This window comes from Eretmochelys imbricata, chromosome 27 (genome assembly GCF_965152235.1).
Source record: "Eretmochelys imbricata isolate rEreImb1 chromosome 27, rEreImb1.hap1, whole genome shotgun sequence".
Lineage (NCBI taxonomy): Eukaryota > Metazoa > Chordata > Testudines > Cheloniidae > Eretmochelys > Eretmochelys imbricata.
In genome coordinates, this window is record NC_135598.1 from 485,771 (window position 1) to 507,756 (window position 21,986).

Below are 21,986 nucleotides of genomic sequence, written 5' to 3' on the forward strand. Positions count from 1 at the left end.
ACGTCCCTCGATCTGCTCGCTATGCCCCTACGTATACATCCCAAAATGCCATTGGCCTTCTTGGCAACAAGGGCACACTGCTGACTCATATCCAGCTTCTCGTCCACTGTCACCCCTAGGTCCTTTTCCGCAGAACTGCTGCCTAGCCATTCGGTCCCTAGTCTGTAGCGGTGCATTGGATTCTTCCGTCCTAAGTGCAGGACCCTGCACTTATCCTTATTGAACCTCATCAGATTTCTTTTGGCCCAATCCTCCAATTTGTCTAGGTCCTTCTGTATCCTATCCCTCCCCTCCAGCGTATCTACCACTCCTCCCAGTTTAGTATCGTCCGCAAATTTGCTGAGAGTGCAATCCACACCATCCTCCAGATCATTTATGAAGATATTGAACAAAACCGGCCCCAGGACCGACCCCTGGGGCACTCCACTTGACACCGGCTGCCAACTAGACATGGAGCCATTGATCACTACCCGTTGAGCCCGACAATCTAGCCAGCTTTCTACCCACCCTATAGTGCATTCATCCAGCCCATACTTCCTTAACTTGCTGACAAGAATACTGTGGGAGACCGTGTCAAAAGCTTTGCTAAAGTCAAGAAACAATACATCCACTGCTTTCCCTTCATCCACAGAACCAGTAATCTCATGATAAAAGGCGATTAGATTAGTCAGGCATGACCTTCCCTTGGTGAATCCATGCTGGCTGTTCCTGATCACTTTCCTTTCATGCAAGTACTTCAAGATTGATTCTTTGAGGACCTGCTCCATGATTTTTCCAGGGACTGAGGTGAGGCTGACTGGCCTGTAGTTCCCAGGATCCTCCTTCTTCCCTTTTTTAAAGATTGGCACTACATTAGCCTTTTTCCAGTCATCCGGGACTTCCCCGGTTCGCCACGAGTTTTCAAAGATAATGGCCAATGGCTCTGCAATCACAGCCGCCAATTCCTTCAGCACTCTCGGATGCAACTCGTCCGGCCCCATGGACTTGTGCACATCCAGCTTTTCTAAATAGTCCCTAACCACCTCTATCTCCACAGAGGGCTGGCCATCTCTTCCCCATTTTGTGATGCCCAGCGTAGCAGTCTGGGAGCTGACCTTGTTAGTGAAAACAGAGGCAAAAAAAGCATTGAGCCCGCCCCCGCACCTCCTCCTGCACCCCAACCCCCTCCCCAGCCCTGAGCCCGCCCCCAAACTCCCTCCCAGAGCCCGCCCCCACTCCTGCACCCCAACCCCTGCCCCAGCCCAGAGCCCACCCCCCGCACCCAAACACCCTCCCGGAGCCCGCCCCCTGTACCCAAACTCCCTCCCAGAGGCCCCCCACCTCCTCCTGCACCCCAACCCCTGCCCCAGCCCCGAGCCCACCCCCCGCCCCCAAACTCCCTCCCAGAGCCCGCCCGCCTCACCTCCTCCTGCACCTCAACCCCCTCCCCAGCCCCGAGCCCGCCCCCAAACTCCCTCCCAGAGCCCGCCCCCACTCCTGCACCCCAACCCCTGCCCCAGCCCAGAGCCCGCCCCCCGCACCCAAACACCCTCCCGGAGCCTGCACCCAAACTCCCTCCCAGAGGCCCCCCACCTCCTCCTGCACCCCAACCCCTGCCCCAGCCCCGAGCCCGCCCCCCGCACCTCAACTCCCTCCCAGAGCCCGCCCCCTCACCTCCTCCTGCACCCCAACCCCCTCCCCAGCCCCGAGCCCGCCCCCAAACTCCCTCCCGGAGCCCGTCCCCCGCACCCACTCCTGCACCCCAACCCCCTCCCCAGGCCCGAGCCCGCCCCCCGCACCTCAACTCCCTCCCAGAGCCCGCCCGCCTCACCTCCTCCTGCACCCCAACCCCCTCCCCAGCCCCGAGCCCGCCCCCCGCCCCCAAACTCCCTCCCAGAGCCCGCCCCCATTCCTGCACCCCAACCCCTGCCCCAGCCCAGAGCCCACCCCCCCGCACCCAAACACCCTCCCGGAGCCCGCCCCCTGCACCCAAACTCCCTCCCAGAGCCCCCCTCACCTCCTCCTGCACCCCAACCCCCTCCCCAGCCCCGAGCCCGCCCCCAAACTCCCTCCCGGAGCCCGTCCCCCGCACCCACTCCTGCACCCCAACCCCCTCCCCAGCCCCGAGCCCGCCCCCAAACTCCCTCCCAAAGCCCGCCCCTCTCACCTCCTCCTGAACCCCAACCCCCCCCATCCCCGAGCCCGCCCCCCGCACTCAAACTCCCTCCCAGAGCCCGCCCCCGTACCCATTCCTGCACCCCAACCCCCTCCCCAGCCCCGAGCCCGCCCCCAAACTCCCTCTCAGAGCCCGCCCCCCTCACCTCCTCCTGAACCCCAACCCCCCCCAGCCCCAAGCCCGCCCCCCGCACCCAAACTCCCTCCCAGAGCCCGCCCCCCGCACCCACTCCTGCACCCCAACCCCCCCAGCCCCGAGCCCGCCCCCCCACCCAAACTCCCTCCCAGAGCCCGCCCCCCTCACCTCTTCCTGCACCCCAACCCCTGCCCCAGCCCCGAGCCCGCACCCAAACTCCCTCCCAGAGCCCGCCCCCCGCACCCACTCCTGCACCCCAACCCCCCCAGCCCCGAGCCCGCCCCCCCACCCAAACTCCCTCCCAGAGCCCGCCCCCCTCACCTCTTCCTGCACCCCAACCCCTGCCCCAGCCCCGAGCCCGCCCCCAAACTCCCTCCCAGAGCCCGCCCCCCTCACCTCCTCCTGAACCCCAACCCCCCCCAGCCCCGAGCCCGCCCCCCGCACCCAAACTCCCTCCCAGAGCCCGCCCCCCGCACCCACTCCTGCACCCCAGCCCCGAGCCCGCCCCCCTCACCTCCTCCTGCACCGCAACCCCCTACCCAGCCCCGAGCCTGAGGCTGGGAGGGGGAGGGGGGGGCAGCACCAATTTCCAGCAACGCGCCCGCCCCCCGGCGTCCTCCGCCCGTTTCCGGGTTGCAGAAGCGAGACTCCGACTCCGCCCCCCGGGGCGTGTCTCCCCCGCCCCTGGCCCCGCCCCTCGGTCGTCGCGGGTCACGCGGGCGGGGGGGGCGCGCGCTCGCCGGCGCCTGCGCTTCCGGGTTCCCAGCCGGAGCCTCGGGGCCGCGGAGCAGGTGAGCGCGCGCCCGCCCCGCCCCAGAGCCCCCGCGCGCCCCCTCCCTCGCCGCCCCCCGCCGCCCCCGGCTGGCCCCGCCCCCCGCCCCCGCGTGCCCCGGCCCGGCCCCCGCCGGGTCTCCTGGGGCCGCCCGCGGGAGGCAGGGCTGGACCCCCCCCACGCCCCCCCGTGCTGCGGGTGCGGGGCTCAGACCCCCCCACTCCCCCCCTGTGGTGCGGGGAGCGGGGCTCGGACCCCCCCAGGCCCCCCCGTGCTGCGTGTGCCGGGCTCGGACGCCCCCACTCCCCCCCGTGGTGCGGGGAGCGGGGCTCGGACCCCCCCACGCCCCCGTGCTGCGGGGAGCGGGCCTCGGACCCCCCACCCCCGTGCAGCGGGGAGCGGGGCTCGGACCCCCCCACGGCCCCCCCGTGCTGCGGGGAGCGGGGCTCGGACCCCCCCACGGCCCCCCCCCGTGCTGCGGGGAGCGGGGCTCGGACCCCCCCACGGCCCCCCCCGTGCTGCGGGGAGCGGGGCTCGGACCCCCCCACGGCCCCCCCCGTGCTGCGGGGAGCGGGGCTCGGACCCCCCCACGGCCCCCCCCCCGTGCTGCGGGGAGCGGGGCTCGGACCCCCCCACGGCCCCCCCCCCCGTGCTGCGGGGAGCGGGGCTCGGACCCCCCCACGGCCCCCCCCCCGTGCTGCGGGGAGCGGGGCTCGGACCCCCCCACGGCCCCCCCCCCGTGCTGCGGGGAGCGGGGCTCGGACCCCCCCACGGCCCCCCCCCCCGTGCTGCGGGGAGCGGGGCTCGGACCCCCCCCACCCCCCCCCGTGCTGCGGGGAGCGGGGCTCGGACCCCCCCACGGCCCCCCCCGTGCTGCGGGGAGCGGGGCTCGGACCCCCCACACCCCCCCCCCGTGCTGCGGAGAGCGGGGCTGCCTGGGAACCCTGGGTTCGTCTTTGCTTCCGCATTAACTCCCTCTCAGCTGCTCCGTTTTGGAAGGACACTTTGCGTTGCCCGGGGGGCAAGAAGCCTCAAGAACTTCCCCGCGTGCCCCAAGAGAGGCGGCGCTGCCTGGCTCTCAGTGAGAGGGTGGCGGGTGTGGGGGTCCCGCTGCGGGAAGGGAGAATCGCTGCTTAAGAGCGCACCCGCCAATCCCTCTGAACCCCAACCCCACCGGCCACCTAGTGCCCTTGCGTCCAGTCCCAGGGCTTTCCGGGCGCAGCTGGCAAAGAGCGCCAGGCGGATTCCTTTGTTGTGTTTGGTTTGCCTGGAGCTGGTATCTCCCTCCTGTAAACTTTGTCAGTTGGGCCCATCTGCTGTTGTGCATTACTTATATTGCAGTAATGCCCCGTGGTCCCACTAAGCATCCGGGTCCCGCTGAGCTAGGTGCTGCAGACACAGAGGCATACATCGTCCCTGCCCTGAAAACTAGCAGCTTAAGCTTGTTGATGGTCTTGATTAGAGTAACTGTCCTGAATGCCACCGATACCCAGGTTTGTCCTCTGGGTGCCACTGACATCAGCTTTCGAACCTCCCCCAGCTCCTTTCCTCCAACTACTGTTGGCTCTCCGCTCTCTCCTCGCTCTTCTCCTCTCTTGTCCCTGAATTCCGCTCCATGTCCCTTCTCTCCCTGTGTGGTTTGCAGATGCCTAATTCAGGTCTTAGAAATTCATCCGCTGCATCAAACCTAATTACTAGAGCATATCTTTTAGAAAAGCACCCAACCTTGATTTAATGACTCCAAGTGATGGAGAATCTGCCTCATATCTCAGTAACCTGTTCAAATGGTTAGTTACCCTCACGGTTAAAAAATGTTTTTCTATCTCTTAACTACTGACCACTAGAGCTTGTGACTTTGTTAGAGAACCTACCGGCATCAGAAAGCTCCCCATGTGGTACTTATAGCTGTGATCAAGTCACCTCTTCACCTTCTCTTCAATCAGCTAAATAGACTTAGCGCTTGTCTGCACGACAAACTTATGTCGGTATAGCCACACTCGGGAGTGTCGTGGTTATGCCAATCTAACCCTGGCATAGACAGCGCTGTGTCCACATAGCTACCACCTTGGGGGGCGGGGGGGTGGGGTACCTACGCTGACAGGAGATGCCGGCAGCGTCTTCACTAAGGCTTTGTCTACACTGCACTTTCATCGGTAAAACTTTTCTCGGGCGGGTACGAAAAAACACACCCCGACCATCAGAAGTTTTGCTGACGAAAAGCATCGGTGTGGACAGTGCGTTGTCGGTAGGAAGACGCTCTCCTGCTGACAAAGCTACAGCCCCTTCTTGGGGGTGCTGCTGTAAGGTGTGCAGCGTAGAAGTAGCCGAAGTGCTGTAAGGCAAGTCTACGCTACAAAACGTAGTTGAGCTAAGTTACGTCAGTGTACAGCCGCTGCCGTAATTAAACTGCTTTTGCAGGTTGGCGCCACGGTCCTTGTAGCAGTGATGCGTGTCCTCACCAGGAGCGCTTGCACCGCTTTAAGTGTCGGTGTTGGGCATTGTGGGAGGGCGTCTGAAAGGGAGTCAATGTAAGCCAGGTTTCAGAGGAGCAGCCGTGTTAGTCTGTATTCGCAAAAAGAACAGGAGGACTTGTGGCACCTTAGAGACTAACCCATTTATTTGAGCATGAGCTTTCGTGAGCTACAGCTCACCTCATCGGATGCATTCAGTGGAAAATGCAGTGAGGATTTTTTATACACACAGACCATGAAAAAATGGGTGTTTGTCACTTCAAAAGGTTTTCTTTATAGTAATAAAGCTATTACAAGCAGGAGAGTGGGGTGGGGGGAGAGAAAACCTTTTGAAGTGATAAACACCCATTTTTTCATGTTCTGTGTGTATAAAATCATCTTCTGTATTTTCCACTGAATGCATCCGATGAAGTGAGCTGTAGCTCACGAAAGCTCATGCTCAAATAAATTGGTTAGTCTCTAAGGTGCCACAAGTACTCCTTTCTTAATGTAAGCCATGCAGTTTCTACACTGCGGTGACCTAACTACATTGACTTGAGCACTATGCCTCTCGCGGAGGTGGAGTTAAATCAGTGTCGTGGGCAAGTTACATTGGTGGGAGCTGCAGTTTAGAGTAAATGCTTACAGTGGTAGATCAATGTAAGCTGCCTTACGTGCACCTAACTGTGTAGTGTAGACCAGGCTAAGTGTAGACGAGCTCTGAGCATCCCAAGTCTCTCGTTGTTGTTGTTTTTAAAGTTTTCCAAACCTCAAATCATTCTTGTGGTTCTTAAAATCCTAGAACCATAGGGTTAGAAGGGTCCTCAAGGGCCATCTAACCCCCTGCTAAGACACACGATTTGTTGTGTCTAAAAGCTTCTCTGAAGTGTCTTCATTTTTTCAGCATCCTTTTAAAAATCAGAATAGGGTGCAATATTTCTGTAGTGGTCTCAGCAGTGCTGTATACAGATGTAAAATCACCACCCTCCTCATGCTGAGTAATCCTCTGTTTATACACTGTTCGCCCTTTTTGGCACAGCATTGCATTTGGACCTCGTGTTCTTTGTTAAATACAATGATCTCTAATTCCTTTACAGAGTCACTGCCTTCCAAGATCCAGCCCCCATCCTGTAAGTTACACTTTTTGTTCCTAAGTGCATGACCTTGCATTTGGCCATATTAAAACACATGTTGTTTGATTGCATCTGGCTTGCCCAGTGATGCAGATTGCTCTGTCTGTAACTTGTCTGTGTTGTTGTTCACCACCTGACCAATCTTTTTGTTGTGCGCAAACTTCATTATCAAGGGATTTTATATTTTATTCCAGATCATAGACTCTTGGTATTGGAATCACATCTCCACCTCTTTTATGGAGTACTTTGCAGCATCTCCCAATGGCTGAATGAGAATGCAGTATTTTCTTTTCACAAGTAGCATCTTATTAACAAACTGGAGTTATCAAGTTACAAACCTTGTGCTAACCGTGAACTTTGTCCTCAGGACAAAGCCACGAGATGAAAGTCTGAGTGATAGGGTCAGCTTATCTTGGTGTTGACTTCTCCTCTAGGTTGCTGATTCCTCTCCCTTTACCCTGCTCCCTCCGCACCACCCCAAGCCATAGTAAGTCCTCTCTTGTCGCTATAACAGGGCTTTGAAATGGTGTTTGATTGAAGATAGTATTGGGGGTCTTCCATCCCCAGCTGCAGCTCTCCCTTTGGGTTTGAAAGCTGATGCTAAGAGAAGTGCTGAGCAGGTCAGGCAGCATCTCAGTAGAGGAGTAAATTTCCTTTGCAGGGAGGTGACAGATTTCCCTAGGGCTTCAGTGGGGCAGCACCATTCTGAAAATCTGTACAGTGGTGTTTTGCGTGGGGTGCCGTCGCCAGTTGGAGCTGAGGTAGCTAGGGGAAGTCAGTAGGCCATGCAGCACCCTGCCGTGTGAGTGGGTGGAGCAGGAGAAGAGTCAGGTTCTCTGCCAGGAGTTGCTTCCTACCTCACTTGGCAGCTGCATTAGGTTTGACTCTGCACTCTCCCCAACCCTCCCAAGAGCAGGAGTCTGGCACAGCTAATTGGACTTTTTCTTCACTCTTTGCTATTGGCGCTATATGGTGTTTCTTGCTGCTCCTTTGACATGAGATCACAGATTGTTTCAAAAGCGACCACACCTTGTGCTCTATTTTCTGCTTCACCCATCTTTCAGCTGGAGCTTCTGCATCACAGTTTAAGGTGCAGGGTGCATGCTCCCCAAAGAACATAGCACATGATTGAGTAGCCTGTAGTTCTCCGTGTCCCTACACAGCTCTGTTCTGACTGCAAATCGTAGTGCTCACTGGCTCAGAGATGCTGCCGCTCCCAGGGGACAGTCTTGAAGGGGAATCTTTCTAGGGCGGACCTGAAGGGGCACAGAGGTGGGGTTCATGAAATTCTCTTCCTGCAGAAGAATTGGATTATAGTGAATTGTGGGCCTCACTGAGACCGCTGCTCACCTGGATTAGTGCTTCAGTGGGGTAGTTGCCTGCATAAGTGCTCATGAATGTGAGGGCCCTTTAAGTGGAGTGTGCCAGTAACTGGAGCCTCCAACCTTTTTGGTGGTCCTGGTCTTTAATCCTGGCCCCTCCCAACCCACTGAGTGCTGCAGGGAGACTCTGAGGTTGCTTCTGCATTCTCCGGGGAACTTGGGTCAGCAGGAGAATCACGGTGGGATTGCTGCTGTTCTGGAAGTCCCCAGGGAGTGAAGGTGAGTGCCCCTGGTCTGGTGGGGCAGACTGCACTCTTTACTCTCTGGTTAAGAAGCCGCAGTGGCATTCCCTTCACGTACACACTTCACTTCCCCAGGCTGGCAGAGAGATCCAGGCCACCCGTTTTCCATGGGTCAGGCTGCAACAGCAGATTTCAGTCATGGCCCTTGCTCCCATTCTTTTGTTGTGGCTGGACAGAGGAAGAGGAAAAGGAGATCATCCCCTTGGAACGCAGGAATGCTCACCTGCCAGGCAGGTGAGACTACTGCATTCCAAGGGGATTAGTAGCTGGAAGTGACGGGAGCAGGATGCAGTGTCACTGAAATGGATCCCAGCAGATTGGACGAGTCATTCCATTTCTGCACAGGTAAAGTTTCACCTTGTCTGAGTTCACTCTGAGGCTGAGTCAGAACTTGGAGCTAGGGGTGTGATTCCCAGCTCTCATCCAGCTAGTGTGCTAAAAATAGTGGGTAGCAGTGTGCTGAGTCCACACCTGCCTGAGCCTCCTGGGCGTGTCTGTGCGACTCCAGCTACGCTACTGTTTTAGCACGCTAGCTCGAGGAGAGCTGGCACAAGTATGTAGACGGTGCTTGCTGGCAGGCTTCCTGTTTCACTCAGGCACCTTGGAATGGGTGTGTTTTATTTGGAGAGGGTGAAGCTGGCTCAGTGATTTAGGCTCTGTGAATTTCTTGTGAAGGCTTAGCTCATACAGTAATGATGTGCAGAGACAGAGAGCAGAGGTGGGATTGAATGTACCTAATGTGGGCTCCATTTTCTGAGTTACGCTTTGTTTCTCCATCTCTCGTAAGTAGTTACGTAGTCCTTGTCACTGCAGTATGCAGGCTCGGAGAGATTGGGTAATGTGCAAGAGGCAGAGGGTACAGACTGCACACACAGGCAAACCTGTACGTACTCTAGTGACATCTCAGCTAGACCCTCCCTCCGAGGCACGTTACACCAACTTCAGAGGCCAAATCCTAGATGTGGACCAGACGCGGGTGCGTACATGCACTATAGAGCGTCTCAGTCAGACATACTCCATGCACTCCACCGTGCCCCAGGCATGGACCCAACATACACATACACTCAATATTTTTGTAACTTCCTTTGTTTATCTGTACTGCTAATTTTTTAAACGAGAAAATTCTGTGCTTAAAATAGTGTTTGCCATGGCAAAGCTGAGTAATTTCATATGCAAGCCCGGAAATGCAGAGATAGGATTAAACTATCAACCCTAACTGTCTCCTTGTGCTGTGTGCTTTACAGCGCACTCTCAAATTCTGTGATCACTTAGTAGTGTCAGATAATCCAGTTTGAACTTCTCTAGGATGTTAGATAACATGTCACATCATAGAAGAAAATCCCCATCCCAATAGCTGTGGGTTGCACAATGTATTTTTGTCTACAACTCCACCTCACTCTCCAGACAGAGGAAAACTTCATTGAAACACTATGGAATTTTCCAACTTTATCTGATTTCTTCATATCAAATTCTTGTGTTGGCTCCACAGTGTCACAGTAAGGGTATGTCTACACTGCAAATTTTTTGTGCAACAAGTTACACCACTTTTATTAAAGCGCTGTTGTGTGTGCACACTCTGCTCCTTGTGATGGCAGAGCACATCCACATTAGCAGCTCTTGCAACGGCCCAGAGAGCAGTGCACTGTGGTAGCTATGTCACGGTGCAAGTGGCCACAGGGTGCTTTGGGAAGGGTTTGCAATGCCTCATGGGGCAGGCACAGCATCACATGATGCAGGTTTCCCAGTCCCATTGTTCCATGGGCATTCCAGTACCTTGCCAGCCGCTTTTCAACTGAAGAGGAGGGGCGAGAGTGTGTGACAGGGAGTGTGTGTGTGTATGTGGGGGGAGAGACACTGTGTTTTGGGGAACAGAGAGTGTGTCAGCATGCTGTCTTGTAACACACACACACACCTGCCGCTGTGTTCACCGGCAGGATCGTTCCACAATAATGGTTTGCTTTGTGTCCCAGAGCAGACCAGCACAGCGTGCAAGGGCTGTCAGAAAGGGAGCTTTGAAAGGGGAGAGGCGCATGTCTCCAGGACAGCCGAGTTCAAAACAATGAGCAGAGCGGCCACTTGCAGGATTATGGGACGCTTCCGGAGGCCAATTACAGCGCTGAAAGCAATTGATGTGTTTACCCTGGCAATGCAGCGCAGGTGGGTTTTTTGCAGCTGAGGAGTTTCTGCACACCTCAGGAGTTACACCCCAGAAAGCTGCTTTACTGTGCAGAAACTTGCCAGTGTAGACAAGGCCTAAGAACACAGGAGCTCTGAGTTCATAGGTGCGTAAGTTCCAAGGTCAGAAGGAACCACCGTCATTGTCTAGTCTGAGCTCCTGTATAATACAGGCCACAGAACTTCCCCTTATCTCCAGCACTTGCTAATTACCTGTTACGTGTGTATGCAGGTGAAAACTCTCCTTTTGCTGCATTTGAGAGATATTGTTATGTGATCACATAATTAAAGGCACTGTTGAGCATTCATCGTCAACTCTGCATGTCCTGCCTTTTGTGCGCTTCACTGTGCTGTCCTGAATGAGGAGCGTATGGAGTGCATTGAGCATTTGTGCAAGTAAGTGGGCTCCCTGACTTGGGGTGCAGCTGTGACTGCAGCATTTTAAGCTGAAAATGCTGGTTTCATTAGCAGCTGGAAGAGATTCTTCGTTCACCACCATGCTTGTCAGTCAAGTGCAGTCTGTGTTTTCTGGCCTGTGGTGGTCAAATTGACCTCAGAGGTATGGTGCAAGCATCGGTCACTCAGCTCATGTTCAGTCACTAGCTTCGGAGCTGTCCCAGGGTGTGCTTTCTCATGCTATGGCTTTCCCCCCTTCCATTTTTGGTGGGACAGCCTGTGAATTGAAAGGACTGTCCTGTAACCCTCAGTGTTGTACCTCAGGATTGCTCAGAGAGATGGGGGGGGGCGGGGGCGAGAGAGAGAGACTTCCCTCACAATGCCTTTTAGCCAAGGCCATGCTGGGAGCCAGGAGGCCATGAGTTAGAGTTTTGCTTCTTTCTCTGACCAGTGTTGATATTTCTGTGCACTTCAAAACCTCTGCTATTGAGGGAAGTCTTGTACTCCCAGCTATAGGAGGCAGGCAAGTGTCACTTACAAATTCTATAAATAAGTTAGGGCATGTCTACACTATGAAATTAGGTCGATTTTGTAGAAGTCAATCTTTAGCAACCAATTTTATACAGTCAATCGTGTGTGTCCCCATTAAGCGCATTAGGTCGGTAGAGTGCGTCCTCAATACCGGGGCTAGCATCGACTCACGGAGTGGTGCACTGTGGGTAGGTATCCTACAGTCCCCACTGCCCATTGGAATTCTGGGTTAAGCTCTCAATGCCTGATGGGGCAAAAACATTGTCGCGGGTGGTTTTGGGTACATGTTGTCGGTCTCCCCTCCCTCCCCCCTTGAAAGCAATGGCAAACAATCATTTCACGCCTTGTTTCCTGGGTTATCCGTGCAGACGCCATAGCACGGCAAGCATGGAGCCCGCTCAGCTGTGTGCTATTTTTATGAGCGTTGTAAACACCTTGCACATTATCCTGCAGTATATACAGAGCCTGGCTAGGAGTTGCCAGCACAAGGAAGATTGTGAGGGGGACAAGGACACAGATGTTCCTGAAAGCACGGGATGTGGCAATTGGGATATCATGGTGGCGCTGGAGCATGTTGATACAGTGGAATGCCAATTCTGGGCCCAGCAAACAAGCACAGACTGGTGGGACCACATAGTGTTGCCGGTATGGGACGATTCCCAGTGGCTGCGAAACTTTCGCATGCGTAAGGCCACTTTCATGGAACTTTGTGAGTTGGTTTCCCCCTGCCCTGAAGTGCAGGAATACCAAGATGAGACCTGCCCTGACGGTTGAGAAGCAAGTGGCGATAGCCCTGTGGAAGCTTTCAACGCCTGACTGCTACCGGTCAGTCAGGAATCAATTCGGACTGGGCAAATCTACCGTGGGGGCTGCTGTGGTCCAAGTAGCAAAGGCAATCAATAACCTTCTGCTAACAAGGGTAGTGACTCTTGGAAATGTGCAGGTCATAGTGGATGGCTTTGCTACAATGGGGTTCCCTAACTGTGGTGGGGCGATAGATGGATTGCACATCCCTATCTTGGCACCGGATCACCTTGCCAAACAGTACATAAACCCTAACCCTAAACCGCAAGGGATACATCTCAATGGTGTTGCAAGTATTGGTGTATCACAAAGGCTGTTTCACCGACACCAACGTGGGATGGTCGGGAAAGGTGCATGACACTCACATCTTTCGGAACTCTGGGCTGTTCGAAAAGCTGCACGAAGGCACTTTCTTCCCAGACCAGAAAATTACCGTTGGGGATGTTGAAATGCCAGTAGTTATCCTTGTGGATCCAGCCTACCCCTTGCTCCCATGGCTCATAAAACCATACACAGGCAGCCTGGACAGCAGTAAGGAGCAGTTCAACTATAGGCTGAGCAAGTGCAGAATGGTGGTAGAATGTGCCTTTGGGCATTTAAAGGGGCGCTGGCGCTATTTGCTGAGTAGGTTAGACCATTGTTATTGCTGCTTGCTGTGTGCTCCAGAATATCTGTGAGAGTAAGGGGGAGACATTTATGGTGGGGTGGGAGGTTGAGGCAAATCACCTGGCAGCCAATTTTGAACAGCCAGACACCAGGACAATTAAAAGAGCACACAGAGGCGCGCTGCACATCAGAGAGGCTTTGAAAAACAATTTTATGACTGACCAGGCTACGGTGTGACAGTTGTGTGTTGATACAAAGCTGCCCCCTTTGGTGAATGTACTTCCCAGTAAGCCAGTCCCCCTCCCCCGCACTTCAACCACAGCTGGCACGGAAAATAAAGTCCCTATTGTTCTGAATCCATTCATTCTTTGTTTATTAAAAAGAACTTCAGATCACTGACAATGCTGACTAGTAAAAGGTAGCCTGGGTGGAGTGGGAGAGGAGGGAAGGACAAGGCCACAGTGCTTATTGTAGCCACACTACAAATCAAAGCTGTTTAAATGACAACCTTCTGTTGCTTGGGCCATCCCCTGGAGTGGAGTGGCTGGGTAACTCGAGCCTCCCCCCCTCGTTCTTGGGCGTCTGGGTGAGGGGGATATGGAACTTGGCGAGGAGGGCAGACGGTTACACAATGGATGCAGTGGGGGTCTGAACTCTAGTTGCCTTTCCTGAAGCTCCACCAGATGCCTCATCATGTCCATTTGCTCCCCCATTAGCCTCAGCATCTCCTCCTGCATGTTCCAATCATGCTCACTGTATGCCTCCCTGGCCTCTGCCACCAAATGCCTCCATGCGTTCAGCTGGGCCCTATCAGTGTGGGAGGACTGCATGAGCTCTGAAAACATGTCATCATGGGTGCTTTTTTTTCTCCTTCTAATCTGCGATAACCTCAGGGATGGAGTTGATAGGGGGAGCATAGAAACATTTGCAGCTGCAGGGGGGGAAAGGGGAGAGTAGAATTTAAGAAGATACATTTCTGAGAACAAAAGGGAGACTCTTTCACAGTGAATTAAGCAATTCACAGCAGACAGCACATGTGTTTTAGGTACAAGGTCGCATTTTGGCTTTGCATCGCACATGGCTGGGCAACAGAATTCGATTTTCAGGCAGCCGTGGTAAGCCAAAGGGTACACGAGGTTGGCTTCTTCCGCGTTCATAACATGTGGGAATGGTTTCATACTGCAGTGTTCTCCTTTCCCATAGCAACCAATGCCAGCTGGGTTTGCCGTTTAAAAGGAGGGGCTGCGGTTTTGGAGTGGATGTGCAGGGCACCCCGCCCCCGCTCCCCGTATGGCTATTCTCCAGGGTGATCCCTTTTAGCCAAGCGCAAAGAGCCCAGCATGACTGGGGTCTAATAATGCACTGGGGATCACCAAACAGAGGGAATTACTGTTCCCTTACAAAAATTCCCCTATTTCAACCAGGTGATGAATGAGATCACTCTCCTGAGGCTGACACAGAAAGATAAAGACCGAATGTTGCATGAATGCGACCATAACCCAGGACCATTCGTTGCCATGCTTTGTGCTGCAGTGATTCCAGACTACTTGCTACTGACTTAGCGTGATAAAGTGTCCTACCATGGAGGATGAAATAAAGCAGCCCTCCCCAGAAATCTTCTGCAAAGGCTTTCAGAGTACCTGCAGGAGAGCTTCATGGAGATGTCCCTGGAGGATTCCCGCTCCATCCCCAGACATGTTAACCGACTTTTCCAGTAGTGGTACTGGCCGCGAATGCATCCCAATTGTTCAGGGCAAATCAAACATTAAACACAATTGCTTTTAACCTCTGTAGTGTAGTTACAAATGTGCACTCACCAGAGGTGCCTTCTCCGCCTTCAGGGTCTGGGAACAATATGCCCTGGGAGGGTATTGGCTCCAGAATGATGAAAAGGTCCTGGCAGCCAGGGAGAACAGATTCTCCACTTGCCTGCTGCGCATTCTCCTCCTCTTCCTCATCCACAAAATCTTCCTCCGTGTTGCCTGAGGCTGCCACCTTGCAGGTGTCCACAGACAGTGGTGGGGTAGTGGTAGGGTCCCCCCTAGAATGGCATGCAGGTGATCATAGAAGCTGATCATAGAAGCGGTATGTCTGGGGCTCTGACTCAGAGCGACTGTTTGCCTCCTTTGTCTTTTGGTAGGCTTGCCTGAGCGCCTTAATTTTCACACTGCACTGCTTTGTGTCCCTGGTATAGCCTCTGTCCACCATGCCCTGTGCGATTTTGGCATATATATATCAGCATTTCTTCTGCGGGATCAGAGATCTGCCTGCAGAGATTCTTCTCCCCATACAGCAGTCAGATCCAGTGTCTCCCGTTCGCTCTATGCTGGAGCTCATGTGCGATTCTGGGACTGCATGGTGTTCTGCTGAGCTCACCACGCTGACCAAACAGGTGAAACACGGGAATGCGTTACCTAGGGAGGTGGTAGAATCTCCTTCCTTAGAAGTTTTTAAGGTCAGGCTTGACAAAGCTCTGGCTGGGATGATTTAATTGGGGATTGGTCCTGCTTTGAGCAGGGGGTTGGACTAGATGACCTCCTGAGGTCCCTTCCAACCCTGATATTCTATGATTCTATTAAATGAAATTCAGAAGTTCCCGGGGCTTTTCCTGTGTACCTGGCTAGTGCATCGGAGTTGAAAGTGCTGTCCAGAGCAGTCACATTGGAGCACTCTGGGATAGCTCCCGGAGACCAACACCATCAAATTGCACAGCGCTGCATCTACAGTACCCCAAATTTGACCCAGGAAGGTCAATTTTAGTGGAATCCCCCCTCATCGGGGAGGAGTACAGCCATCGATTTTAAGAGCCCTTTAGGTCGTCGGAGCAGGGTTGGTTGTGTAGACACATTCCTTATAAAATCAACCTAACGCGGCTAAATTCAACCTAACCTCGTAGTGTAGACCAGGCCTTAGAAGTGGGTTTGCACTTCTGGCACAGCTGGGAATAGAGCTCAGGTCTGCCAATTGTGGCAGACCCAAGTCTCAACTGATAAGCCACAGGTACTGATAAGAACAAATTTAAACATTTTATTAAAGCTAATGTTAAAAAATATATATAATACATAGGTTGGGGACAGAGAGTCTGTACATCCGGGTATAGTGCTTAGATTAGCCACAGAGTTTGTTTTTAAAAGTCATATGATACATCCTTTTCTTTTTGCAAATACAGAGTAACACGGCTGCTACTCTGAAACCTGTCATATGATACACAGAGTACATAGTCAGCAATAACCCAAATTTAGGTGAATAGATTTAACAATACAGTTTAGATATTAGAATCCGAGTACTCGGGTACATCACTCATGAAAAGTTGTACAGAGATTTGATTGAGAGGAGATTGTCCCTCAGTAATTGAGAATTAGGTAGGTCGTCCATTTAGAAAATACAATCCATGAGGAAAGTATTTCAGTTGCTTTCCTGACTGCGCTTCCATTGGCCTCCAGCTCATCCCTCCTGGTATTGCTGATGTACAGTGATGTGTTCTGTGTAGATGTCCCTCGACCACCTGATTGCGTCTGACACCATGAGTTGCTGCATCAGCCAAGTGTAGCATTGACCAATTCCACATTTTCTCAGCACTCACTCGTTACTGGGGTCCCATGTGCCTAAGGCCCCGACGATCAGTGCGTGTGTCTGGACCTGGAACCCTTAGCTCTCAAGGTTTTGGCCAGATGGGCATATTTCTCAACCTTTTGAGCTCGGGCATTGTGGAAGGCTGGGGTCCTGTTCTCAAACAGCACTGTGATGTCCACCATGATGATCTTCTTCCGGTCCTCCTCGGGGATGATGTCCAGTCGCAGCTGGCTGTCGGTTCCGGGTGCGGCGGACTTCACGGCAACCTTCCCCATGGGTGGCGGAATGGCTCTGGCCAGGAGATCTTGGATGGTGTTGTGTCGCAGCTGCCAGACTCTCGCATGAGGCTTGCAGCTGCACAGGATGTGGGGTAGCGTCTCGTTGGCATAGCCGCACTTCCTGCATCGCTTGTCCCAGTTCCTGTGGCAGACAGCTCCGTTCAGCAGGACGCAGTTGAGCTGGGCCCTGCAGATGAACCTCCAGTCAGCAAATCAGGTGAAGCTGCCCCCAGGGACGAAGTGGTTGCTGGCGTCACACTTGCACATCACCTTGAATGCCTTGCCCTGGTCCGGCTTCCGTTTCATGTTTTCCATGTATTGGCAGCGGATGGCATCCTTCAGGGTCCTCTCTAGCATGGTTCTAGCTGTTGGAGTGATGATAGCGTGATCTGTATTCTTTACCTGGGCACCAGGACTCCCAGCTCCTGGCATTCCTTGTACCATGTCCAGTGGCAGCCGATACACTTCTCCAGTTGTCATGTAGCATTGCGGGGACAAGTTCAGAGAGAAGCAGTCTCCTCTGTCTCTTCCAAATTCACCTTCCAGCGAGCTGCTCAGGTAGGTGGTGACATCTTGGTTGGAGAGGGTCCTGGTGATTCACTTCTTGATGGCATCCTGCAGAGCACTCTCCACGATGTTCCTCACCATAGCAACCAGGCATGTCGGAAGGCGTGAATGATCACGGCAAAGTCGCACAGATCACCCATTCGAGGGATGTTGGCACCACCTTGCCTGTGCAAGATGTACACCAGTTCATTGCTGGTGTTTGGGGAAGAAACATCCACTTCTTCACCAGCTGACAGTGGTGTTGTCTGCCTTGTTCAGAGGTACCTTCGCCATGACAGATCCCCTCAGGACAAGTGAGATACAGGGGATCAGGAAGGTGTTCAAGGCGTTGATCTTCTGCCACAGTGTCAGTAGGGAAGAGTTGATCCTGGCCACCTCACTTAGGATCACCACGATGGTATCCTCAGGTGTCTGTTGGACGCAGAAACCCACCAGCTTGCCGAGATGTTGGTACACTTGCCTGTCCTCGAGGAAGATCATGTGTTCACTCTGGATCTGAAAAGACATAGCCTGGACCAGATCCCTTCTACTGCCATTGATATGCAAGGAGGAGTTCTACTTCCTGGCACTGAAGCGGAGTCCCATCTAGTTGGCAGCCTGGCTGGTGATGTCAAGCATTTGTTGGAGACTCTCGGGGTTGTCTGCAATCAGGACCAGATCATCTGCATAGGCCAGGATATTCACACTCGTGTATCTGCATGCTTGTCTGTCCTCTCTGTAACTACTGCTGTAACCATTAGTCAGTGCTCCCTCTCCCAGAACGTTGATTCCCAACACTGTGCTGCTGTTTAGCAGATCGTTGTATGCCACCACCCATCCTTGTAGTACAGTACCTGAGCACTGAAATAGGTTGGCAATATCAAGTCCCTAGTGGGCTTCATGAATCTCTGACCTTTTGGGGGTACAGAAATCTGTGCTGGAGGTAGGATTTGGAGGTGGATGTCATTCTGGTTTTGATGGAAAAGCTTTTCCTGGTGATGGTACTGACAACTGCTTATTCCTTGTCGTACTGTGGGCGGAGAAGAGGGCTGCATTGACATCTGGAAAGAGCTGTTTGGTCTGGCTGGTGTGCGAGCTCCTTAATTTTCTCTGGGTGGAGGATAACTTCCAAGGTGCTCATGCTTGGAAAATGACTGGCTCTGTTTCCAGGCTTTGAGTCACTAGGTAACACTGTTGTTGTCTGTTATTTCCATCTGAACCGTGTGAGCAGCTACTTGTCATCAGTGAGGTTTAAAACAGGGAAGCCAGTCCGTGTGAGTGCTTCCAGGAGCCCATCTCCAGGAAGGAAATCTGCTGGGAAGAGTCTGGCCTCTTTTTTGATACTATTGTTTTTAACAAGTAATTAATTTCTGAAGGATATACGTGGTAAGATATGCCCATACTTTAGAATTTGGAAACCCATTTGGCTTGGTTAATCAATGTGTACGTGGCTTCTTTGTCTCCCTTAATAGCAATCTCCGCATCCTAAGGTAAGATGACTCCATCGGGCTGATCTTAATTCTACTTTCCTTATGTGTTCCTAGTTGTTGTGCTCTGCCTGAGCAGTGTTTGTGTGTTAACAAGGAAACCACGTGCCAATTTCCTGTACAGATTTGTTAAGTTTGGGTGCCCCTGTAGTTCGTCCATTCATAGAATTTCAGGGTTGGAAGGGACCTCAGGAGGTCATCTTGTCCAACCCCCTGCTCAAAGCAGGACCAATCCCCAATTTTTGCCCCAGATCCCTATATGGCCCCCTCAAGGATTGAACTCACAACTCTGGGTTTAGCAGGCCAATGCTCAAACCACTGAGCTATCCCTCCCCCCTTTTGAATCTTATTCTTTTAAATCAGATCCAAAGTCATAGTTGTGGATTTCCAGGGAATGAACTGAATCAATTCTGTATGGTTTTAGTTGTTTTCCACACTGCCTTGCAAAAGGCTGTTGCCTGTGTTGGCAACAGGTTTTTTTAAATGGTTTCTCTGTGTTTGTTTGAGGAGTTCTACAGAATGAACCTGTGCATCTGCATTGCTGATCTGGCACATGTCCCGTTGTTTGTGTCGGGAGGACAAAGCTGTAGCAGCAGCCTAGTTTGGTTTGGAGTATTGAGGTGATCCGATTTGTCTACAGAGTCCATCATTATTCATAGATGATAAGGCCAAAAGGGACCGCTGTGATCATCTTGTCCACTTGTCTGAGTAAGACAGATCATAGGACTTCCCTGAATTCATTATGAGAACGTAGAGCCCCTCTGAACTACTTACCTTGAACAGCAAATGAACCTGGCAGAATTTCCATAGATGTGTCCCTTATTCAGTGTATCGCCGTGTGGGAAGATGGTGAGGGGAGGGTTTGTATTTTTGAAGAATGACTCAGTTTTGTAATCAGATGCCCTCTGAATGGGCAGGGGGGCCCTGCTGTTTCTTACCAAGAGCTGACGTACAGCATTAGCCTGGCACTCGTGAGACTGACGGAGCTGCTGTCTGTCAGAAGTTTCAGACCTTTGCCAATCTGAGTGTTTCGAAAAGTCCATTCAAGCTCATGCTCAAATAAATTGGTTAGTCTCTAAGGTGCCACAAGTACTCCTTTTCTTTTTGCGAATACAGACTAACACGGCTGTTACTCTGAAACCATTCAAATGACAGTTATTAAAACAGAAGAAGGTGGGAGGCCCCGGGTAACTCTCAACTGAATGGGATGGAGAAGCTCCTCGGTTGGGGGGAGGGGAGAGTTAAGCCCTGAGGCTCAGATCCATAAAAGACATTTACTGTAGGTAACTAACTCTCAATTGATTTAAATGGGCGTTGGGTGGCTGAATACTTCTGAGGATGTGGGTATCAGTGTCCCATACTGGGGAATGGGGCAGGGGCTGCTCTGGGAGGCTGAAAGGCCTTTGTGAGCAGATTTTCCCAGTGCTCAGCATCCAACAGCTCCCACTGAGAGCAATGGGAGCTGCTCAGTACTGGGCTCAGTTCAGAATCTGGCCTCTGGTGTTTCACACTGCGGTGGAGTTGCTCTAAGCTTTTTTAAAGCCTCACAAATGGGACTACGTGAATTTTCTCCCTCTCTGCTTGGATGGCGCTGACCTGCATGGGACGGACCCTGCTAATCGTTCTTCAAAAATACTTTCATTAATATTAACTTCCCCTTACTTCCATTTTATAGATGTGGGTTTTTTCATTTTTTATAGCTGCCTTCACTTCCATAAAGAAAAGGAGTACTTGTGGCACCTTAGAGACTAACCAATTTATTTGAGCACAAATAAATTGGTTAGTCTCTAAGGTGCCACAAGTACTCCTTTTCTTTTTGCGAATACAGACTAACACGGCTGTTACTCTGAAACCTTCACTTCCATACACTCTCAGTGGTTTAATCATGGGCAAGGCCCTGTATTTGCCTGTGTAATGGAGACCTGGCTGGCTTGGTCTGTATTAGCAGAGCTTTCTCAAGATGGATACCAGGTTTAGCATGACCCGAGGGAAGTCTGGTAAGTGGCTTAGTTGGGCTGTTTGCATGTAGGAGGTGCTCTGTTCCAACAGTTGATTCGCTTGAGTTTGTCCAGGAGAAGCATTGCCAAGCACAAGCATTCAGAAATCCTGAGTCTGGCCCTTCCAATCAACGAGATTCAAAAATAATACATTTTGAGTTCTTTTTACTTGCCTTCTGTTTTTGTGCCTTTAGCGTACATGTCTCCAACTTTTCTCTGCTACTTTAAGAACGAGAAATGTTTTGTTTTTTAAGTTGATTCTCGTGTGATTATTCCAGGAGCCAGACCTTAAGAAAAACAGCAGTGTGAATCATGATACTGTCATGGGAAGTAGCAACCTTGAGATGGGGTTAAACTGGAAATAATTGTGCTGTATAAGCCACTTGACTGTATCTCTGATTTCCATCAGTGTTGGCAGAAGTGCCATCTGGCTTGTGTGGAAATAGCCCAGGCTTATTGTAATGGGTGACTTCAAGGTCCATGCAGTTGATATAGGTCTTCTGGGTTAACCCAGGAGTTTATGGGTGCCATGAAAGCCTAGGATTACTCCAGATTGCCTCCAGTCTGCACTCACATAGTGGCCATACACTGGATTTTGGGGTTGACGATTGTAAGGTAGGGTTACATCACCTCTCTCACTTTGAATTTGTGGCTGGTGGCATTAGTCCCTGCAAGGGAGGAGACCGTTGTGCAGCTGGTGGCCCAGTGGCATGTTCACATGTTGGGACAGGGAAAGTGTCAGTGTGCAGGGCCTAGCACAGTGGGGCTCAGATCCTGACTGAATCTTCTCTAGTGCAGTGTCTATAACAGTGACCGGTATCTCCAGGGCTCTGCTATTGTTACTGTCCTCTAGGCTTTGTCTCCATGTGCTTCTCCTCACAGGTCAGAAATAACCAACAAATTAACCGTATGGGGCAGAGGTTAAAGCACCACTTGTGGTCACCACACTCAGCATTTTTTATTGCAGTGCAAAGAGTTTAAGAAACCTTGTGACAAGGCTTCAGTGGAGACCACGAGTTTTCTTTTCTGAAGTTCTGACCAGCTGGGAATCAGGCTAGAGTTTCCTGGTGCAGAGTTTTCTGTTGGCTTGTGCAGATCCAAACTGAAGTGGCTGCCTCCGTAGTGGCAGGTTGTCCTGGTGCATGTGTGCGTACTCTCTGTTTGAACTTTGGTCAGTTTCACTCAAAGCGTACCCATCTACACTGCGGCTGCAGTGTGATTTGCAGCGTGTATAGACAGACGCACGCTAGCTGTAACCTCGTCAGATCACTGAAAGTAGAAATGAGGCAGTGGTCTTCAGCGTGGGCTGCACAAGCGAGTACAT

General features: G+C 52.6%; 1 protein-coding gene across 4 annotated transcripts in view; it reads left to right on the forward strand.

Moving 5' to 3' along the window:
- Window positions 1–3,002: 3,002 nt before the first annotated feature.
- Window positions 3,003–21,986, forward strand: part of PLEKHM1 (pleckstrin homology and RUN domain containing M1) — a 52,931-nt gene continuing 33,947 nt past the window's right edge. For 3 of the 4 annotated variants that reach the window (XM_077806151.1, XM_077806153.1, XM_077806154.1), the window contains exons 1-2: window positions 3,037–3,081; window positions 6,610–6,642. The gene's annotated coding sequence lies outside the window, so the exon portion shown is untranslated. Of the gene's footprint in view, window positions 3,082–6,609; window positions 6,643–21,986 lie in introns of all 4 variants that reach the window. The other variant, XM_077806152.1, reaches the window with a different exon arrangement.